The following is a 22,726-nucleotide window of genomic DNA, read 5'->3' as shown; positions in this document are numbered from 1 at the left end:
CTTGAATGGTCATTCATTCATTCAGAGCCTATTCAAGGACCACGGACTTTACACATAAAGGGGGAAAGAACAGCTTAGTTATAACCATGCTACACATGCAAAAATAAACTTCTAGAATTTCTTCAAACTCCAAGTCCCCAAGGAATTCTCTGAATGGAAAACAACTTGGCAGAGGCTAAATCTCCTTGAAGTCCAACTGTAGTCAGAGATGTATTCCTAGACTAAAACTAAGTATACAAGGAGGACACAAAGAAATACTAGACTTTTTCTCAAAGTCTATCTAGAATACTAACTTGATCCATTTGTTGCTGTGAAATAAATAGGGGGGAAAATATACATGTATATATATGCATATGTCTCTGACCCTAGTACCTAGCAAAGAGCTCCTAAAACTTGTAATTTCCTAATGACAAGAACACCAGAAATATCTTTTGTGCTAATATTTGGTCTTTGACCCTGATTTCTCACACAGAGCTCCTAAATGCCTTGGAATTTGCTGGGTGATAAGGACTCTACTTCAGTATGAGAGTTGATCACCAAAAAGACCAAGCCATGATTCATCAGAGCTTGGAACTTTCAGCCCCGCTCCCTGATCCTTCAGGAAGGGGAACAATGGTGACTGAGCTCATGATTGATCTCACCCTACATGATGAACCCTCCATAAAAATCTCAAAAGTACGAAATTCGGAGAGCTTCCAGATTGCTGAACACACGGAGGTACTGTGAGGGTAGTATACACGTCAAAAGCTAAAGCATGGGCCCATACCTTGCCACACCTACCTCTTCTACCTAAATGTCTGTTCATTCATCATGTCGTTCTATAATCAATTGGTAAATGTTAAGCGGGCCCTGAGTTTTATGTGCCACTCTAGCAAATTATGAAACCCACGGGGGGTCAGAGGACTCCAACTCACTGCCAGTCAGTCAGAAGCAACAACCTGGGACATGCGACTAGCATCTGAACTGGAGGCAGTCTTGTGGTATTGAGCCCCTACCCTGTGGGATCTGATGCTAACTCCAGGCAGACAGTGTCAGAACTGAGTTGAATTACAGGACACCCAGCTGGCGTTGAAGAGAATTGCTTGATGTGAAAAAAATTACCACACGTTTGGTGATCAAAAGTGTCAGAAGTATTATGTGTGTGAGTAAAGGAAAACACAGGAATGTTTTTCCTGACAGTTCCCAATATTTCTCCTACCCAATAAACCTCTTATTGCACTTCACGTTTTATGTCATTCTAAAACAATCTCTCCCCAGACATTATTCTAAGAACACCTATTTCACTAAGACATTATCAAGGACACTTTATTTAGGAGTTGAAGATAGAAAGTAAATTGTGTCTCAAGCTAACAGATAAAGAAAGACATAAACAAACGTGTAATGATAACAAAAGAACCAAAATACAAGTTCTTAAACACTGCTGTCTCCTGAGGATAGGCCTAGTAAAGAAGCCTCATTTTTTTTTTCATTTTATTATATGTATTCACTACTTCTGTGGTATTAAAAAAAAGAAAAAAGTACTGAAATTTCTGATTTTCTAGGTCACCTAGGGCCAGGAAAGAAATTTCCTTTACGCAGATAACAAACTCTACCTTTTGCACACCCCCATCACTCAAGTGTTTCTTTGGTAATTTAATAAGATTTAATATAACTTTTAGGTAGTAATTCTTTAAGTATGGGATTTTATCAAGTAAGATTAAAAAATAATCACTAGTACAAAACAAATTTTAAAACTGCTGGCTTTATCCTGTTAAGAGTGTTAAGTGTCCTTTCCAATTAAGGCTGAAAATCTGGCCATGGTATGGTCACCCAAAGGCACAACTAAGTATCCTACACAAAATTCAAATGTACCTTGTCATACTGACTCCTTTCACTGATTGAAACAAAGCCCATAAACATGGGGGAAGGAAAAAGGGAGTAAGAGTAAAAACTTTAGGAAAACTTACATCATTTCCAATGCTAATAAGGACAGAGCAGTTAGGAAACTCCTTGAAATTTATTTTCTAGTGGGGGAGGACAGATAAACAAAATGAGTACATTCTAATAAATGGGGGCTGCCTTATCTCAATTTCTTAACTTAGCTTGTATAAAACCAAGAGGGACTCAGGTTTTAGCACTATAACCATTCAGGTTCACTGACTGCAAACACTAAAAAGCAACTCCAGAAAACAGGACTTACTGAAAGCATTAGTTCAGAAAAACCTGAACCAAAAGGTTTTCAAAGAAAGAAACAACACCAGTTCTATGGATCAAGAATATACCTACTCCACCCAATTAAGTTGGTTCCCAGAACCTCTTTCAACAATTTGTGGTCAAATATGGTCCCAACTCGCTCATTTCTCCAAGGAGTAGCTGGACTCATATATAATTAGGACTTCCCTTGATGCTATTTATAGATAGGCAAATAGATATGATGACTACCAGAAGGAAGGTTATTAACCCGGAGGCAGGGAGAACAAAGAACAGTTATCTGTATACTGTCTGTCTTTACTGCCACATGACAGGATTGTTGAAATTTACTCTGAACAGACAATGGTCCAGATTCTGCTACACTGTGACATGCTGTTGGCCTAGATCCTGGCCCAGGCAGCAGTACTAACTACCAATGTTGCAAATTGTTTCAGTTTACACTTCCACTTTCCTCCAAGATCAACTGCCATACTTGGATGACTGGGTCTGCAGAAGCTCCAGAGTCAACTGACATGCAGAAACATTCCAAAGACTCTTCAGGCCTATAACTCAATCACTGGTCTATATTTCAACCTCACCCGTTTTCTTAAAGGTCATTTTATTACAGCACTATAGTTGCCCTCTATTTCCACTAAGTCTTAGTATTTTTCATATTAAATTTCTGGCAGAAGAGAGTTTGAGGTATCTTCCTCAGGCTCCCTAAACAAAGTACACAAAAACTGTCGTCCCTCAAAATTGCATGAAGTGAATTTAGTTCTACTCCAATATGCATCTCGCCAACCTTTATTTAAATAACTTAAGAGGGTCATTTTTTTACTCCAACTCTAAATGCTATAAAGACCCTACTTATAGGGCTCAGAACTGATAACCTTAATTTCTCATTACTTTCCAACATGCATCACTCCTTAACCTGTGATACAACAGGCTTATTTCCAATAGTGCCTTCTTTATAATTTAACATGCTGGTCTAATGGCTTTCCCTTTCCTTCTATCCAGAGCCTACCTATTTTTCAAGACTCATCTTAACGCTTTCCTGCTGAAAGCCTTCCCCCACTACTCCAACCTATCAAGGATGATTCTCCTTTATGAAAATTGCTGGTAATATGTCATTTTACAGTGCTGGAAAACACAGTCCAGACCTATGAAATAATGCACCCCAACAGCCAGTGGCAAAGGCTGGACTATAATGCAGACCTTCAAACTCAAACGCCAAGGTTTATGTTTTTACCAATTCCTCACTCTAACATTACTTCCTAATCTGAACATATCCCCTCACACACGAAACTTTCCAATGGATTCTTCACACCTAGTTTATCCAAAGCCAACCCATCCTTCAAATCACAGGTAAAGTGCATTCTCCACTCAAATTTCTTTTTTGACAGTTCTCATAGTGATTTTCCTCCTTTTCAAATTTTACTATATTGTAATAAATAACACACAGCCTGGCATCCTTCTACTTTGCATGCATTATCTCACTTACTCCTCCAAACATCTTGAAAAGGCAGAAATTAGCCATATTTTTTACAAAGGGCCCTAAGATGTTAATTTGCTTCCCTTTTTACAATTAATTCACAATAGAGTTGAGATTTAAAACTATGCCAACCACCTTCAAAGCCCATGCTCTTTAAATATAGCATTGCGTACTTTTTTTGCTTAACACACACAATGGAAACTATGTGGCGATAACGAACAATTATTTTCCAATAACCAGAACTCAGGACTCATTCTTGATACTTGGCCTAGAATTAAATTATAACCTACAGCTTCTTCTTGTTATGTTACTCCATGCTTTTCATTCCTTTAAAACCACAGTTAGTATAATCTGAATCTGTTCCTGAGGAAATGAACTCAAACTCAAGAACGTTCTTTAAAACTGTCAATGTCAAAGTAATAAAACACAAAGAAAGGCTGAGGAATATGCCAGGTTAAAGATTACTCAATGTGTGATCTTGGATTGGATCCTGAGTTAGGGCAAACCAATGGCTAACAAGATCAATAGGATAACTGGCAGAATTTTAATATGGAATATGTTAAATACTATATTGTATCAATACTGTATCAATGTTAAATATCCGTAAATGTGACCACTGCACTGTTATGTAAGAGAATATCCTTGTTCTTCAGGGTACACCCAAGTATTTAGAGGTAAATGACCATAATGTGTACAACTTATTCTTAAATGGCTCAACTAAAATAATGAGATAAATAAAATGACAAGAAATGATTAATAATATAAAGCAAATGTGAAAAATACCAAAACTGAAAAATCTATTTGAAAGGTATGTGAGAGGTCAAATTTACAGAAAAGGAAAAAAAATACACCATTGAAAGGAATGGGTAGGCATATAGATCAGGGACTGGCAAACATTTTTTACAAAGAGGCAGGAAGTAAATATTGTAGGTTTGGGGGGGGGGGGGGGGCCTTACAGTCTATCCCATCTACTCAATGCTGCCACTGTAGCACAAAGACAGCCTGTAGACAGTAATATAATGAATGGACTTGGTATGTTCCAAAACACTTTATTTACCAAAACCTGGCCTTAGTCTAATGACCCTTGATACAGATAAAAAAGATTGACCATGACCTGCTTAACACTGGAAGTTAAGCAACAGGAACGTAAGAATTTATTACATTACTCTCTTTTATGTATCTTGAAATTTTTCATAAAAAGAGTTTAAAAATAAAACTTCGCTTAGAAATCTCTTTCTTCACTTCATAGCCTATCTCCTCCAGAAAAAGTCCCAATTTGACTTTTACACATCCTTCTTTCAACCGTTATCTTTTACTTCCAAACAATGTGCAGGTTTTTCAACCAGACTAAATTCGTACAGGCCACATGCATTTAACTTTCTCTTTAAACTCTTAACTCCCTGAGGGAAAGAAAGGGTCTTATCTGGTGATTAACATAAATTTGGTGGCCTAACAAGATTATGCAACACCTCTTATCATTGGCTCTGAATTCAAGTCTCTCTTTGGCATTTGGAACTGAGAGAAATGAAACTCCCACAACCTCACTGAGCTTATTTCTTGTGAGATATAAGGAAGGCAAGCCTGTAAAGCTTGGTAAAGCTGACATCGTATCTAATTTAACTTTAGATTTCATAAGATTTTTTTTTTGTAGCTAAACAAGTAAAATCCATGGAAGCTGAAGAGTCACAGATTACTGGAAACGTAGAATATAGGGCTTGAAGGAATTATAAAAACAACCTCAACCCCAATCCCACAGAAGAAATGCAGGTAATCCCAACATTCCATTTAATTCTCATTAATTGATATGAAGTCAAAATTGTGAAGTGCGTTAAAAATTAAAGCAATATTAATAAACTAAGTTTTTTCCTATTAATAGAAGATATACTTAAATCACAATACATTTGTGTTGACAAATTCACCAAAATTCTGCTTCTGGGCACAACTGTCAAATTTACTTATTCCACAATACCGTGTCTACTAAGTGAAATTTGTTCTCTTTGGTGCTACAGGTTACAATTCAAATACTTCCTCCTCTAAAATAAGACATCTGAAGACACAGAACTGCTATACAAGATAGATGTGCTGAACACTGTAAGCCTGTGTCAAAGCATCTAGAAATGCAGTGTCACTCCAGTGTGGGGTAACAGAAGAAGTGAGATGAAAGAACAGAGAGGATAGCATCGAAAGTTTAGCACATAACCTGAAAATTGCCAAGAATTGACCCAAAGTCCTTAATATTGTCATAACATCTGCTGCAAGCACTAATGTCAAATTTGGCTCTATAAATACTGATTTGAACTCTTGTGCAAAATCTCTGACCTAAAATACTGCAGCTAAAACACTACAAGTCCACCAACAGGGAAGGCACACTCTTGGAAATTCAAATTTGCTAGAACAGCTTTCATACAGCTACTATGGTCAAGTTTAAAGAAAAGCAGAGCTCTTGAATCAATGACAGATTCTGGCTGACAGAGCTAAAAAAGGCAAAGGCACAGGGCAACAGGTTCTTTAAATAGTGGGGATAGCTGCACATCAAAGCACAGATTATCACATATGTGGTATAAGGACTGGTGGTCACAAAGGAGTCTTTTCAGGCTCATTCAAATACCAAATAATTAGCATAAACAATGTTTTTCTTCATCTTCCAACTCCAATAGCATTTTTTAAATTACTCTATAGCTTATACTAGTCGAATGTAGGGTACTCTTTAATACAAGGACTCTCTCCCTAAATTTAAATAAGGCTATTAAACATTATAAGCAAAAGTCAGCCATAGGAAAATACCATCTTGTGCAATATTTTCCCCCACATTCTATCCAGTACTGCATATACATGTCTTTTTTTTTTTTTTTTTTTTAGATTTGAGTTAGTTAACATACAGTGTAGTTAGTGCTGGTTTCAGGAGTAGAATTTAGTGATTCATCACTTAGATATAACACCCAGTGCTCATCCCAGCAAGTGCCCTCCTTAGTGCCTATTACCCATTGAGCCCATCTCCTTCCCCACGTCCCCTCCATCAACCCCCAATTTGTATTCTATATTTAAGAGTCTCTTATGGCTTGCCTCCATCTCATTTTTTATCTTTTATTTTTCCTTCCCTTCCCCTATGTTCATCTGTTTTGTTTCTTCATACATGTCTTGTATCTATTAATTGAGAAAGGAAGTGAAGTGCTTTACTAACTTCTGATAGGATCATGGAAAGAAACCTAAACATTAGCAATCTTTAGGTGGTACATTCAAAAACAGGCAAAAGAAAAGAAAATCTTGACAGTATACTTTAATATGCTTTTTTTAATGTATAGTAACTTAGAAGGAAAACTCATATACACTAAAAACACTTTTTACATTCTTAAGCATAAAAGAATACACACATTAACAAATATTTTAAATTCAAGCCTTAAAAAGCTACAATTACAGAAAGACATGTTTATTTTAATATATTTATACCAATTGCTCGTTAAGGCATAACTATACCACATCACAGAAAAGGGGGGAAAAAAAGCTTCTGTTTGAAGCCAATCATTCCCAACCAGGATTCCAGGGTATACTCAAAGTGAGAAATAATGGGGTACCTGGCTGGGTCAGTAGATCATGTGACTCTTGATCTTAGGGTGTGAGTTCAAACCCCATGTTGGGTGTGGAAAGGAAATGAAAGGAAACGAAAGGAAACGAAAGGAAACGAAACGAAACGAAACGAAAGGAAAGGAAAGGAAAGGAAAGGAAAGGAAAGGAAAGGAAAGGAAAGGAAAGACAAAAAGAGAGAAATAGACAAACACCCCTAAAATTGAGCAAACAAGATAAATGTTTAATACATGGAACAGGCTAAGCTCAGAAATTTTTCTATAAAGCTCATTCCAAAATCTCACTTCAAAGAAATGAAGGCATCGGATTTTTTCATGTTCCCAATTCTAATTTAAGCATATAGTATGAATCTTATCACTAAGTGTCCTTAAATTATTTTGCCTAAGGCCAGGTATTCAAATTCATGTGTCTCAATCAGCTTATATAATGATCAGGGTTTTTTTCAAACCTTAAAACATATGATTCAAATACACCTATCACAAAAGGATAAATCTACACTAGCACATTTTCTCCTTTTAACAGTATGTACTCTTCTAAGAGATCATTTATAAAGAGCAAAATTCCCTGAATCAGGAAGGGTCATTTCCCGAAAGGAAAATTTATACTATCACAATTTACATTTCCCTGCATTTATGCCAGCTTTTCTTCATTGAACAATCCACAACCATGCCTAAATTTGACCTTAGACTAATACTTACTAGTTTTCATCCCAATTTTCCCTCTTGCTACAGTGCCTCATCCCCACTGTTCACTATGTGTTACAACAAGGTTAGAGACATGTGTGTGCGTGTGTGTGTGTGTGTGTGTGTGTGTGTGTGTTTACGTCGGGGGGGGAGTGCACATACATATACAAAAACACACCTTTACTCATGCGGTGAGCTAATATTCAGGATAATGCACAACAATGTTAGCTAATCAAAAACTGGATTACTTCTATTATTTAAGCCTTCAAGACAATAGCCCATTTTCACTCACCCTCATTCTCCTACTTGACAAAAGTGTGGAAGAGGATGAACCCTGAAGAGAAAACCCTTCACAACTGTGAAAGAAAACAATAGGAAATAGAAAACCTTCAACAAACTTCATTCCATGGAGAAACCCATTCTGTAATTTTTTTAAAACGCTTTTTTAAATGTTTTATTTTGGGGGCGCCTGGGTGGCTCAGTCAGTTGGACGTCCACCTTGGCTCAAGTCATGATTTCGCAGTTCCTGAGTTCAAGCCCCTCCCTGGGCTCTGTGCTGACAGCTCAGAGCCTGGAGCCTCCTTCTGATTCTGTGTCTCCCTCTCTCTCTGCCCCTCTCCCACTCACTTTCTCTCTCAAAAAATAAATAAAACCATTAAAGAAAAAAATTTTTTAATGGTTTTATTTTTGAAAAAGAAAGAGAGAGAAGGACAGAGGATCTGAAGCGGCTCCATACTGACAGTTGAGAGCCCGATGTGGGGCTGGAACTCACAAACCAGGAGATCATGACCTGAACTGAAGTCAGACACAACCAACTGAGCCATCCAGGAGCCCCTCATTTTGTAATTTTAATGACAAAATGACCCATCATTCAACCTCTGCTTGAGCTTCTCCAATGTTGAGTGCTTTTGCATAAAGGTGCTTTTTTAGTAAATTATTAGACAGCTCTAATTGTTTTCAAAGTTCTTTCTTCTCTAGGATTCAAATGTATTTACCTGTAATTCCTACTCAGAGCTTCTTGAACTATACAAAACAAGTCTAACTCTACTTTAAATGAAACTAGTTAGCAACTGGAAGGACTTTCTTCCAGTCTCTTACTCCCAAGTGTTCTATTTCCCATTTTAAAAATTTGTGACCTAACAATTAACAAAAATCTGCTCCACTTTATGTCCTTCTAAAATTAGGACTCCTAAAACAGTACACAGTGCTTTATTCACAGCGTCTTTTCAACAGTTAGTAAATTTATTCTTTCTTGGACAATGGGGTGGGTGTAGACAGTAAAACTCAAAATCTCTTCAAGCACAAAAAAAGACCTAGGAAGTATAGATAAAAATTCACAAAAATCTGTCACTATAAGAAATGGGTGCTGGGACAAATGGATATCCACATGCAAAAGAATGAAAATGGAACCGTACTTCATACCATATAAAAAAAATTAAAATGGATCAAAGACCTAAGTAACTCTGGATTAGGCAATGGTTAGCTAGGATACCTAAAGTACAAGCAACAAAAGAAAAAACAAACTGCCATCCTCAAAATTTAAAACTCTTTCCCTTCAAAGGACACACCATCAAAGAAGAGAAAACCCACAAAATGGAAGGAAATTTTTGCAAAACATAAGAGACTTGTGTCTAGAATATATGAATAGTACAACTCAATAATAAGGAGGCAAACAATATAATTTTAAAATGGGCCAATTATCTGAACAGATATTCCAAAGACAACACACAAATGGCCAATAAGCACATGAAAATACCTTCAACATCACTAGCCATCAGGGAAATGCAAATCAAAATCACAATGAGATACCACTTCACATCCACAAGGAAGGCTATCAAAACAAAAGGACAGTAATAATGGTTGTTGAGGATACAGACAAATTGGAACCCTCAAACACTGCTGATCAGAATGTAAAGTGCAGTCCAGCCCCTTTGGAAAAGCCTAACAGTCCCTCAATTATTAGAATTTAATTAGAAATAATGAATTATTACAATTCCAAAACAAATTAGTATAAAAACTGACAGGTATCATTAAAAGATTTCATAAAAGTCAAAAACAGTATTAGAACATGTTTCCTTTCTACATACCCAATGGCCACAATACCTCAGTTTTAAATTCTGGGTGACAATAAAACAGCAAGTATACTTGATGTGCCAAGGAGATGTACTAGCAATTTTCTTTATAATTACTACTCACAATTAAAACAGTCCCCTAAATAATTTCCAGATTTTAAGTTGCAGAGCAATGACTTTAAAAAAAGAGAGAGAGAGAGTGAGAGAAAGTACACATGTGCATGCTTGTGAGCCCGACATGGGGCTCGATCCCACAACCCTGGGATGATGAGCTGAGTTGAAATCAAGAGTCCGATGCTCAACTGACTAAGCCACCCAGGTGCCCAAGCAATGACTTTTAATCAAAGTTACCAAATGGGTGATTAATCATTAATAGCTTCTAGGAAAGATTATGTAAAAAAAAAAAAAAAATGCTCTATCAAATAAAAATGATACAGATTTTTTCAAAGGGTAACAATGAATTATAAATGCCTAGTCCTCTCAAAACAAGGTAGGACTTGTTAAAGCAGATTGCTGGGTCCCACCCCTGTTCTTTCCATTCCAACTGCTAGGTCTGGGGTGGATTCAAGGATTTGCAATGCTAACAGGTTACAAAGAGACCACACTTTGAGACCTACTATACTATACAATCCTGAATCATACAGCAACATTCTTTTGAGAACAAAAATCAGTAATATTAATAATCCAACAATCAGCGGTCAAACATCATTAACCAAAATGGGTTATGTAATAAAATTAAGACAAATCAGACAAGGGTTTTTATCTTTAGGACTTTCCCAGCATTGTCTGCTCCAATTGGTACATGCTTCTGTTAACATGCCCAGGAGTGGGGCACCTGGGTGGCATAGTAGGTTAAGCCTCCAACTTCGTTCAGCTCAGGTCATGATCTCATGGTTCCTGAGTTTGAGCCCCACATCAGGCTCTCTGCTATCAGCACAGAGCCCACTTTGAGTCCTGTCTCCCTCGCTCTCTGCCCCTCCCCCGCTCCTCTTGTGCTCTCTCAAAAATAAACATTAAAACAAAAAAAAAGAACAAATAAAAATTTAAAAATAACTTAAAAAAATAAACATGCCTGGGGCGCCTGGGTGGCTCAGCTGGCTAAGTGTCCATCTTCGGCTCAGGTCACGATCTCACAGTCTGGGAGTTCAAGCCCGCATCAGGCTCTGTGCTGTCAGCTCAGACCCTGGAGCCTGCTTCAGGTCTGTGTCTCCCTCTCTCTCTGCCCCTCCCCTACTCATGCTCTGTTTCAAAACTAAGCATTAATAATTTTAAATAAACAAACAAATAAATAAACATGCCCACAAGGTATCTTTCAAGCCCTTGAAAAGCTGTACTGCATCCATGAAGCCTGCTCTGAATACCCTAGCTGGAAATAACTTCTTACTCCTTTGAACTTAAGTCCTCACCTGTATCACCAATAAGACAATGTATTATTAACATTAAAATATCTGTTTTATGGCATGAGTTAGACATGTTGCCTTCTGACCTATATAAAGATGCTCAATCTGGTTCCCACCAATTTCCTTGAAAACAACAATCACTCTTGTAGCATCACCAACATCACAGAACACAGCAAAGAATTCAACAACACTATAAAAGTATTAAAAATGTTTCAGTATCATGAACTTTAATTCTTCTATATTTATACACAACTCCAATATGTTACCTCTTATCTATCTGTACATCCTTTACACAGTGCCTAGTACAGAACAGGTTCTGAATACACACACAAAACCACTGTTGTCCTTGATGACCTTGCATACTCGTCTTCATAAAGCTCATGAGACTGTTAAGATCCACACTTGGCAATTTGGGGAAGAAACGAAATCCAGAGCACCTCCAAGAATTCAAGTCCTTAAGTACATGAAAAACATACCATTTTCTCAGTTGTACCTAATCTATGATGGACTCCCAGGTCAGAACAGACGACGAAGAGATCATTTTCTAAAACTATTAGGTCAATTTAAGGAGCGGAGGGGGGGCAGTTGTTAGTTCAAACACACACACAGGCAGTCCCCATTTTGTATGGTAGTGTGGTCATAGAAATGATAATGGAAGATGAAACCAAGCGAAGTGACCTTCTTCAGTGGGACCTGTTCTGTGACGTTTAAAATTATCAAAACATTAAAAACTGTTCTATAATAAAAATACAGTAAAACTAATATTTTCTAATATACCATATTAAATGTTATAATAAAAATACAATAATATTTTTTAATAATTTTTAAAATGAGAACCACTATGAATTAAAGTACTTTATTTCTTTGTAAATAACTTACAAGTAGTTTGACGTTTGTCTTCTCTCATGGTATAACTTAGAGTACAGAGCATCTTTTAGATTTCATACACCACAGGGAACTGTCATACAGCTTCTAACATTTTAACTCTTACATTTTCAAGGTCATGGAATATCTCAGAAAGTTCCTTTAGTGGGAAATTTTTTGCCAGCATCACTTCCTGTGGAACATCATCCTTTTCACCACAACCACTTTCTTCATTTTGCCCATAAAGTTTGTTATACTTCTTTCGCTGCATATACCTAGAGCCTCCTGGACAGTGGCAATATCTTCTTACAGGCACCTTTTCTTATACCTCATTCACATTTAATTCAAATACCATGGTCAGCATTATCGATTTTCACTTATTATACTTTCATCTTCACTGACATTAAAGTGTGCTTGAACAAAGGTTATTGGATGATCAGAAAACAGTAGACCTATTGAGGAAAATAATACAATGGGGAGAAAAAAATTTAATGGCCATAAAAAATTACTTAATTTAAAAAAATCTTCATGTAAGAACCATTATATGCCAAATAAAAAGGCATGACTAACTTTTTTTTTTTTTTAATTTTTTTTTTAACGTTTATTTATTTTTGAGACAGAGAGAGACAGAGCATGAACGGGGGAGGGTCAGAGACAGGGAGGGAGACACAGAATCCGAAACAGGCTCCAGGCTCTGAGCTGTCAGCACAGAGCCTGAAGCGGGGCTCAAACCCACGAACCGCAAGATCATGACCTGAGCCGAAGTCGGACGCTTAACCGACTGAGCCACCCAGGCGCCCCAAGGCATGACTAACTTTAGAAAACAGGTATAACTCATATCCCATGTAAAGGATTAACTTCCTTTATATAAAGAGATCCATAAGAATGATCATCCACCCATGGATACAGAAAAACAGTTTACAGAAAATAAAAATTTTAAGGCTTGAAACATGAAAAGATTCTCCTTAGAAGTGTGCAAATTTAATATTTCACTGAGAATTTCCAATACAACTTGTTAGATACGATGCTAAGCAAAGAAGCCATAAATAAGGACATATACTGTTATGATTTATATGAAGTACAAAAATAAATAATCAATGATCTAAGTAAGGATAATGGTTATCTTTCCAGAAGTTGGGGACTGTACAATGACTGGGGGGCGCGGTTACACAGGTGTGTTCAATTTATGAAACTCATCAAGCTATATTTTGTGATTTTTTATGTATTTTTATCTGTTATATTACAATGAAACCTTTATTACAATGAAACCTTATACTACAATGAAACCTTTAAAAAATACAAGATAGTTGATTTAGACTCTGGTCAGGATCTCACAGTTTGTGAGATGGAGCCCCATGTCAGGCTCTGCGCTGACAGCATGAACCCTGCTTGGGATTCTCTCTTCTCTGCCCCTCCTATGCATGTTCTCTCTCAAAATAAATAAATAAAATTTTTTTTTTTAATTTTTAAAAACACAAGATAGCATTTTTCATCTACTAGTTTGGTAAAGATAAAAAGTACTAAAAATAAATTAAATAAATAAATAAATAAATAAAGAGTGCCGTAACACTTCATGGTGTTACTCAAACACTACTGGTAGGAGTGTCCATTACTACAACCTCCATGGAAACAATCTGGCAATGAAATGTAAAAATGCTTATATCCTTTGTTCCTAAAATTCCACTGTGGAGAATTTATTTTTCAAAATACACTTGCATACATGCAAAATAACTTACATACAAAGATATTCTTGCAGCATTCCCAAAAGGAATGAAACAAACTACTGTCCATCAATAGGAGCCTATAATAGTGACATATTATCCAGTCGAAAAAAGAGAATAATAAACTCTTCAGGTACTGATAAGGGCATGATCACCATGATATACTGTTAGGTTAAAAGTACAAAGGGGAGGAAAAGGCAAAACAGTATGTTTAATGTATAATATTGGGGGGGGGGGGGGAATTTGAGAGAAAACATTATTTGTTTGCATACAGTAATATCTCTGGAAGGATACAGAAGAAAAAAAGATAACACTGAATGCTGCAAGGAGAAGAACCAACAGAGTAGGGGGCAGATAGGAGAAGATTTTTCAAGTATATACTTTTGTAACATTTTAAGCTTGAGCCATGCTAAGATGTTCAAATGTTCAAAATAATGAGTTAAAAAAATAATCACCTGAAAGGAAAGCAAAATTAGAGACCCATAAAGAGGTGATCAGATCCTAGATTTATAAAAATGCTTACAATCTCTCAGAGAAGGACAATCTAGAAATGTTTTAGAAGGCCAAAATATTTGGGATTTGGATATTCTGTAAAAGCAGTTAAATTACTGAGGCTTACTGTGTGATCAGTAACTCAGTATCAACAGAAAACTACGTTTCAGAGAATATAATAGGCAGAACTTATTTGGCACCTCAGGGGCATCCATTTCAAGATATCTATTTCACATGAATCCAATAAAAGAGATGAGAGAGTTCTAAATACGTAAGTAAAAACGGAAACAGAAACAGACAAGACAAAGCACCAGAAGTTATGGTTAACATGGAATCAGCAAGCTGTAAGGGGCAGAACTTTGACTTTTTCTCATCTTCATTGCTACCATATGTTGCAAAGTTATGTCACTAGCATTCACTGTAAGGTTCTTGTCATCTTCTACTTCTACTACATGGTATAATGAGAAGTACACTGGTTTTGGAACTCTAATGACCTTGGTCCACATCTACCTCTTCCAAGTTATTACCAAGAACAGCCTTAAGCATAGTACTTTATTTTAAGCCTCAGATTATATTTCTTTAAAATAGGGATATTAGTGTCCACCTTGTATTGTCCTCATAAGGATTACAAATAGTGTATGTTAAAAAAAAAAAAAAAAAAAACTTAGCACAATGTTTGGTGAATAAAGACACCCAAAAAAGGTAGCTATTATTGCCTCACCTGCTTATAAAAATACTCTTAGTTTTTTTTTATAGGAGAAAGTTCAGAGAGAATTTTTTGTATGTGTAACTCCTCAAAGACACATAGCAACATACAAAAAAAAGGGAAACTACCTCATTTGCCTAATTATAAAGACCCTTACAGGGGAATCAAGAAAAGATGAAGGAATAACAAGAAGGGGAACATTCATTGCCTCCTGACCTCAACACTGCATAAAGTACCTGGTCCTTTCAAACCTAAAAGTGGAAGGGAGGGAGGGAGGGAGGGAGGGAGGGAGGGAGGGAGGGAAGGAAGGAGGGAAGGAAGGAAGGAAGGAAGGAAGGAAAGAAGGAAGGGAGGGAGGGAGGGAGGGAGGAAGGAAAGAAGGAAGGGAGGGAGGAAGGAAAGAAGGAAGGGAGGGAGGAAGGAAAGAAGGAAGGGAGGGAGGGAGGAAAGAAGGAAGGGAGGGAGGAAAGAAGGAAGGAAGGAAAGAGGGAGAGAGGGAAAAAAAAACCCACCTCTAAATAGGAAAGATACTTTTGGTCATTCTGAATATCCACTGTTAAATCTCACATACATTAACAAAATCGTTGATATCTTCCAACACAGACAAGATTCCTGCTCTACTGACATTTACATTCTAGTGGAAGACAAAGATAAACACATTAAGAAAAAAGCACTCTGACAGAAATTCCAGCAGGCCTGAAAATGGCCTGAGTCAAGCACTGAAATAAAAGTACCACCTTCATGGCACATATGGATACCTAGTCAAAGCACAAAACATGCTGATTAACGGGGGTGCCTGGGTAGCTAAGTCAGTTAAGTGTCCGATTCTTGGTTTCAGCTCAGGTCATGATCTCGTGGTTTTTTGAGTTTGAGCCCCACATCAGGCTCTCTACTAGCAGCATGGAGCCTGCTTGGGATTCTCTGTCTCCCCTCCCTCCCTCCCTCCCTCCCTCCCTCCCTCCCTCCCTCTCTCTCTCCCCCTCCCCTCATGCTGTCTCTGTCTCTCTCAAAATAAATTAACTTTAACAACAAACAAACAAAAAACCCAAACATGCTAATTAATAATGTTGCTTTGAAACCATGGGTCCATTGAGTCTGGGCTGTTTGTACCAGCTTGTCAGCACTGTTTATTATTAACAGTGACTGATGGTTTGCACCTGGTTGTGGTGAGACCCCCCAGAGGTCTCTATCAAAAGCCTATGTGCCCTGCAGAATATAAGAGGCGAGACTTCACTGTGGGCTCTCAGCAAGGTGCTTCTTGCACACATCAGTGATCATGGTCAGAGAGAGGAAACATGTCCAGTATGACCCTACAGAGGGAAGACAAATGGAGTTCACATTCAACCTCTTCAGGTCCGCTGCTGGGAGGCAACCTTTGGTTGTGATGCATAACCTTACTTCAAGGCACTTGCTGTACGGCATCCTTTTTCAGCAATAAATCAGACTGACTAGCACTGTATTTGGGGATCCTAGGAGTCTCCTTTAGCAACCAAATCGTAGGGTCCCTACCACTGTTAGCAGAACTAGTGGGAAAAAAAATTTAAGTAACTGCTATGGAGAATATAAAACAGAATAATCTGAAAGTGAAAAAATATATAGGCAATGGGATCAGAGAACATAGCCAGGAAAGAAGGAAGGGACATTATGAACTGAGGTATATATGAGGAGAACCCAAGCGAGTTGCCAACCAGAGATTAGAGAATTCCAATCAAGTATACAGGCTCTGAGGAGAGAACAAGTTTGACTGGATCAAAAGAGAAGTATGGCCAGGGAGTGGTAAGCAAGGGACAAATGGCAGAAAATTAAATCACAGCAGTAAATGGGAACAGATCAGAAAGGGCCTTATAAATCTGGATTTCAACTAATTCGACAGCTTTCCTACTGGCCTTGCTGCCTCTATCTGCTCACACAGCCATTCGCCCTAACTTCAGCCTTTTTAATGCCTCTAGAGTAAACTTTCTAAAAGATAAATATGGTCATATAATTTCACAGCTTAAAATAAATGAATCAGAAATCCCTGGGATGACATTATCTTTATTATCTCTCTCTTCTCATATCACATAATTTCAAAATATGTGCCCTAAGCCCTAGTCACATACTGTTCCTAAGTTCTTTCACTTTTTAAACCAGATGTGTGTCCACTAACACACTCTACACAGGGTAATGATTAAGGACCAGACATATTGGCTTTCTGCAGTTTGAGTAAAACACACACCCCCCCTCTACAAACACAACATACAGTCACACTGCAACTGGACACACTGTTGGCTGCCAGTACCCAGTGTCCCTTCTGGAGCAACACTCTACACAGCTTCTACTGCAGACTTCTGGCTGGAATTTAAGCGAGTGTCCTCTCCACCCCTGGCCAAAGGACAGAAACGTAACTCAAGCTCCGGAAATCAGACTCCATCCTAGATATCGGAATATAAAGAGAAAAACCATAGAGGAAAATAATTTGAACTGATTATTAACCACCGTCAAGTCAGCTCACTGATTTCTATGTCCTAGATCTGTTGATAATTTTTTTTCTTTGAACCACCACATCTTTCCTCTGTGTAGCTTCAGCTATCTATAATCTACTTCTGTTGCTTGCAACCAAAATACCAGGAGTCAAAAAAACCAAGAGTGTGACAGGGGTCAGCAGAAATCACACACCAACAGAAATCATAAAGCAAAGAAGAGTAGAACGTGAGCTAGTGAGAGACAGAAATGAGTTATGATGACAGAATTCTGTACCTAGTATTGCTGCTACTGAAGGAAACACATGAGAATTCTGTTATATTCCACAAGATGTGCCAATTATCCATGAAGTCAGACAATGAAAACAATTAGTTATGGTCAAAACAGTACTGCAATTCTCTGAAACATCTATTTCTGCAGCTTTAAATAACTGCTGTTTTTCCTTACCTCCCTTATGTAGCCTTAAAGTAAAACCCCATTTAGCTAGAGGTAATTTGAGGGACCCTGTTCCCTGAAACTTTAAAACAAAAAAAAGGCACCCCTGTACTTGCCCAACTCTAACTTCCTCTATTAGGTTACTATTCCTCTTATATACTCAACTTACATCCTGTTCACCAGTAAGGCAGTTATGTCTACACGTCTCTGTACCTGCCTCCCTAAAAGTAAGAACGTTTGAATCTCATCTCAGTGCCTACTCAACATGACAGGTGGCATACAGTAAAACTAATGAAGATAATAAAAACCTTCTGATTTTTAAATATCTACATTATCCCTAGCACTGCTAGGCACTTTGCATTTATTTTTAATCCTCATTATCAAGTTAACAAGACATTATTATTCCCATTTTTCACTTGTAAAAACAAACGCAAAGAAGGAAATTACCCAAGGCCATAAAGCTAGCTAGAACCACCTAGGTCTCCTGAATCCAAATCCTTCCCTTTTCTCAGTACTCTAACAGATCAGGATTTAAATCAGGGGTTTTTAAACAGCAGGTCACAACTTATTAGTGGATTATAAAGTTAGTGGATCATACCTTTTCTTCTAATGAAATAGAGACAATACAAGTATATCCTATGAAAGGCAAATACTATTCCACGGAACTCTAATTTCGGTGTCATGTACACACATGTAACAAGGCAGCAATGTAAATGCATGTCTTACTGTGGACTACAGACCAAAAAAGTCTGAAAGCCACGTACATAAACACCTGTCTTTATTACAGTTGTATGCACTGACATATCTTCTCAATTTTTCCTCAAAGGCCTAAAGTTTAAAAACATTTAGGCAGTAAAACCCTTCACCTAATATCCTCAGGACATTACAAAAACAAAACAAACAAGGTCTACAAGGTGGTTAAGTGAAAAGGTATTTGGGACAAAAGTGCCATATTTCGCCCCCTCCAGCAAAGTTTGTGCTAAAACTACCCTGCACATCCACAGAAGATCGTAAAGCACAAAGATGAGCTAGCTGCTCTTTCACTCTCTTCCCCCAGGCTTTTACTAAATCATTTTCAAAAATGTTTCTCTGCTTTGCTATGCTTCACTAGAGGTAACAACACAATTTTATCAGTCTTCTGACCATGTTCATGAGTGACTGAATAAATTATTATCCAGTATATAGTGTTTCTTAAAAACGGTGACTTCACTCACACATGTAACCATATACATACAAGATCCACCCAGAAGGGGATGACCGGCAGCATCACTATGGTTATGCATGCTCTCTTCCACAAAGAGCCATATGCCCAGGAACAGCAGTCAGCATTATATGGCATAGACTGAAGATTAAAATGTTGTTACTAGGGGGAAAAGAAGATGATTTAACAATTCTTCTCAGGCACGAAAGAAGAAAAAGGTGTTTGAGAACTTATATACCTTTTATCAGTCACAAATTAGTCAATTATAGCTTAAGGTAGCAGACAAAATAAATTTCTCTCAGTCTCTGTCTCTGTCTCTCTCTCCCCCCTCCTTCCCAAGGTCCCCCTGAAATGGCAGGGAAAAGATTTATATTAAAATGAGTTGACAGCACTGTTGCAAAACAAGAAAAGATGTCACTGACCAATCATAAATTTTAAAGAAACATGGGCAGATAGAAAGTAGGAAAGACTGGATTAATAGAGGAAATCACGTTAAGGCACCAAAATCTTTTCAAGGACATGCTAGAGAAGTTCTAAATATCAATCAAACTAATCACAACTACAAGCAGGAGGAAACAACTAAGGTGCTTCATAAGGGTGCTGCATTACCTTACTCTGGATAGATGACCCCTCCTCCTCTGACTGGTAATCAGAGCAATGGTGGTGGCAGCTTTTGCCTTTAAGATAAAGCCAAAGAGCTGATCTCTATGAAGTAGGCATTTCTGCCTAGGTTAGCCTTACTGTGAGAGTAGCCAGGCTTGACAGAAAAGCAGAGCAGGAAGTTGGCGGGGCACATCAGACTTCTAACACAAAGAGTGAAATAAAGGGGGAGGGTTGAGCAGGGAAAAACAGGGAGAAAGGGATCAGTTTCTTAATACTAGCCAAGTGAAATATACCAAAACGCTCCCCACCTGCAATGTTTGAAGACACCACAATTAACCTAAGTTAGAATGGTGCCACTTCACCCACACATACATCCTCCCTGGAAGGAGGCCTGGTCTGCTGGCCCACACCTAATCCAACTTCACAGAACCTATCACACCAAAACTACCATTCAAGATAGAGGCCCTAGTAAAGAACTACATACTAGAGCAGACACACTTCAACTGCCAATACTAACCAAGATCCACTAACCACATGGGGAAACCTAACAGCATGAAAGAAGAACAAGATAAACAGAACTGTTAACAGAGAAAACCAAAATCCAGGAGAAAACGGTCATGATTAAATACCAAATTATTTAAGGGTGCCTGGGTGGCTCAGTTGGTTAAGCGTCCGACTTCGTCTCAAGTCATGATCTCACTGTTCGTGGATGGAGCCCCACGTCAGGCTCCACACTGAGAGCATGGAGCCTGCTTCAGATTCTCACTCCGACCGCACCCCCTCTCCCCACACTGCACACACAGGCGTGCACACTCTCGCTCTCTCTCAAAATAAATAAACTTTAAAAAAGAAAAACAAACCCCCAAAACACAAAGGTGAATCTCTAAGAAAAAAATTAAAAATGAATTAAGATCTAGGGGGTCCAAGATCTGTTTACACAAAACATCCCAAAGTGGAAAACAGAGGTGAAGTAAAATTAATTCTCAAAAGCAGGTGATGGGTTGAGGGGAACACATCATAAGCTTTCCAAGAGACAAAGATTCAATCTTCAAAGTGAAAAGACTCAACAAAACAAAAACAACACAACAAATGAAATAAGACCCATGACTAGACAGACTCACGCTAGTAAAATTCCAGAATACAAAGAAAGCCGTCAAAGACAATCGAGAAATATTCATCTTCTTATCAGAAATACTGGATGACAGAAGACAGCAGACCAGTGTCCTCCAAGTTCTAGGAGAAAAATATGTAGAAACTGGATTCCTATTATAACCCAGGGTTTCCCCAGCACGTATGCTACAAATAAATGGGTTACCAGAGGCCTCTGCTGCAGGCAGCTCCACCCACCAAATAGTATCATTTTCTATATACATATCATGACATAAAAGCACTGCTCTCACTAGTCAGATTTTCCATCAAGAGTCAAAATAAAAACTTTAAATTTTACTTGTATGGCAAAACTGAAAAGGTACAGGAACAAAAGAAAAAAGGAACCCGATGAAACACAATGTGAGATAGAAAAAACAGTGGCAGCTAAGTATGACGGACCTACAAATAACAAATACAAAAACAAAAAAGGATACTCATCACTGACAGTGGGAGATTCTCGTTGAACAGAAATTTAATAACACAGTATTAGGTTTCTTTCTCATAAATATTACATAGTAATTATCATAAAAATTACTCCTTTTTCAGTTTCTAAAACATCATACAGCAAAAAAGGAGGTATAGAACTAAGTAGTTGCAAGCTCTACTCTGTACTCTGCAATAATATTCAGAAAGTTGGAAAAAGGAAGTGTAAAGAAGAGTAAATGCACTAATTTCCTCAAAACCTTCATATTAGATGTGGCTCATGGTTAATATATCAAGAAATAAGAATCTTTGGTATAATTTATTATTTAAAGTTACTATAGCAAACAGTGCCTGCCTCCAGGAAGTAAGATTGGGAGGGAATAAGAAAAAATAAAGGAAGACCAGATATTTTTAGTTTTCTTCACACCATTCTGTACTGTTTAGAGTTTTCTACCATATGTATGCATTACTTTTAAATTTAAAACCTGATTTTGATTTTTCAAAAGTATGCGACAGAAATTAGAATAGTAGATAGTATTTAAGACTAAGATATATACATATTTACATGAAATATCAACAATATATAGAACAGTACTCATATGATCCCAACTGCTACTATACTATACATGTTAGTAAGTCATATTCAGTAGTCTTCACATATTTTATATATATGCTTGAATTGTGTACATATGAAAGAATACACACCAAACTGTATATAACAGCTGTCACTGGTGAATGGGGCGAAGTCAAACTGACAACTTTTACCTGTTGCTTTGTAATAAACACCTGTTGTTAGCTCATTCATTTTTGCAATATATATGTGTAACATATAAAAGATAAACCATTGTTAAAAAAAAGCAATGTCTCAAAGAGATATCTGCACACCTGTGTTTATAGCAGCAATATTTACAAGAGCCAAATGGTAGAAGCAACCCAAGCGTCCATCAAAGGATGAATGAACAAAATGGGGTCTATACGTACAATGGATTATTATTCAGCCTTAAAAAGCAAAGTCTTGACACACACTATAACATAGACAAACTTTGAGGATATAATACTAAGTGAAAGAAGCCAGTCACAGACAAATACTATAGTGCCACTTATCTAGTGTACTTAAATTCATAAAAACAGGAAGTACAACGGTAGTTGCCAGGGAATGGAGGGAGAGAGAAACGGGGAGTTGTTTCACGAGTATAAAGAGTTCTGGAGATTGGTGGCACAACCATGTAAATATAGTTAACACAACTCAACTATAAGCTTATATGTATTTTAAC

At 37.5% G+C, this 22,726-nt stretch overlaps 1 protein-coding gene across 5 annotated transcripts in view; it reads right to left on the bottom strand.

Annotated features, from left to right (window-relative positions):
* Positions 1-22,726, bottom strand: part of TBL1XR1 (TBL1X receptor 1) — a 177,198-nt gene that overhangs the window by 107,005 nt on the left and 47,467 nt on the right. The window contains exons 1-2 of one of the 5 annotated variants that reach the window (XM_042998482.1): positions 15,694-15,815; positions 12,390-12,714 (exon numbers count right to left, since the gene is read on the bottom strand). The exons of 3 other annotated variants lie outside the window; for them this stretch is intronic. The gene's annotated coding sequence lies outside the window, so the exon portion shown is untranslated. Of the gene's footprint in view, positions 1-8,218; positions 8,283-12,389; positions 12,715-15,693; positions 15,816-22,726 lie in introns of those variants that run through there. One more of the 5 variants, XM_042998481.1, reaches the window with a different exon arrangement.

This window comes from Panthera tigris, chromosome C2 (genome assembly GCF_018350195.1).
Source record: "Panthera tigris isolate Pti1 chromosome C2, P.tigris_Pti1_mat1.1, whole genome shotgun sequence".
NCBI classification, from domain to species: domain Eukaryota; kingdom Metazoa; phylum Chordata; class Mammalia; order Carnivora; family Felidae; genus Panthera; species Panthera tigris.
Note: the sequence above shows the minus strand (reverse complement) of the source record. Positions and strands in the feature narration are given on the sequence as shown.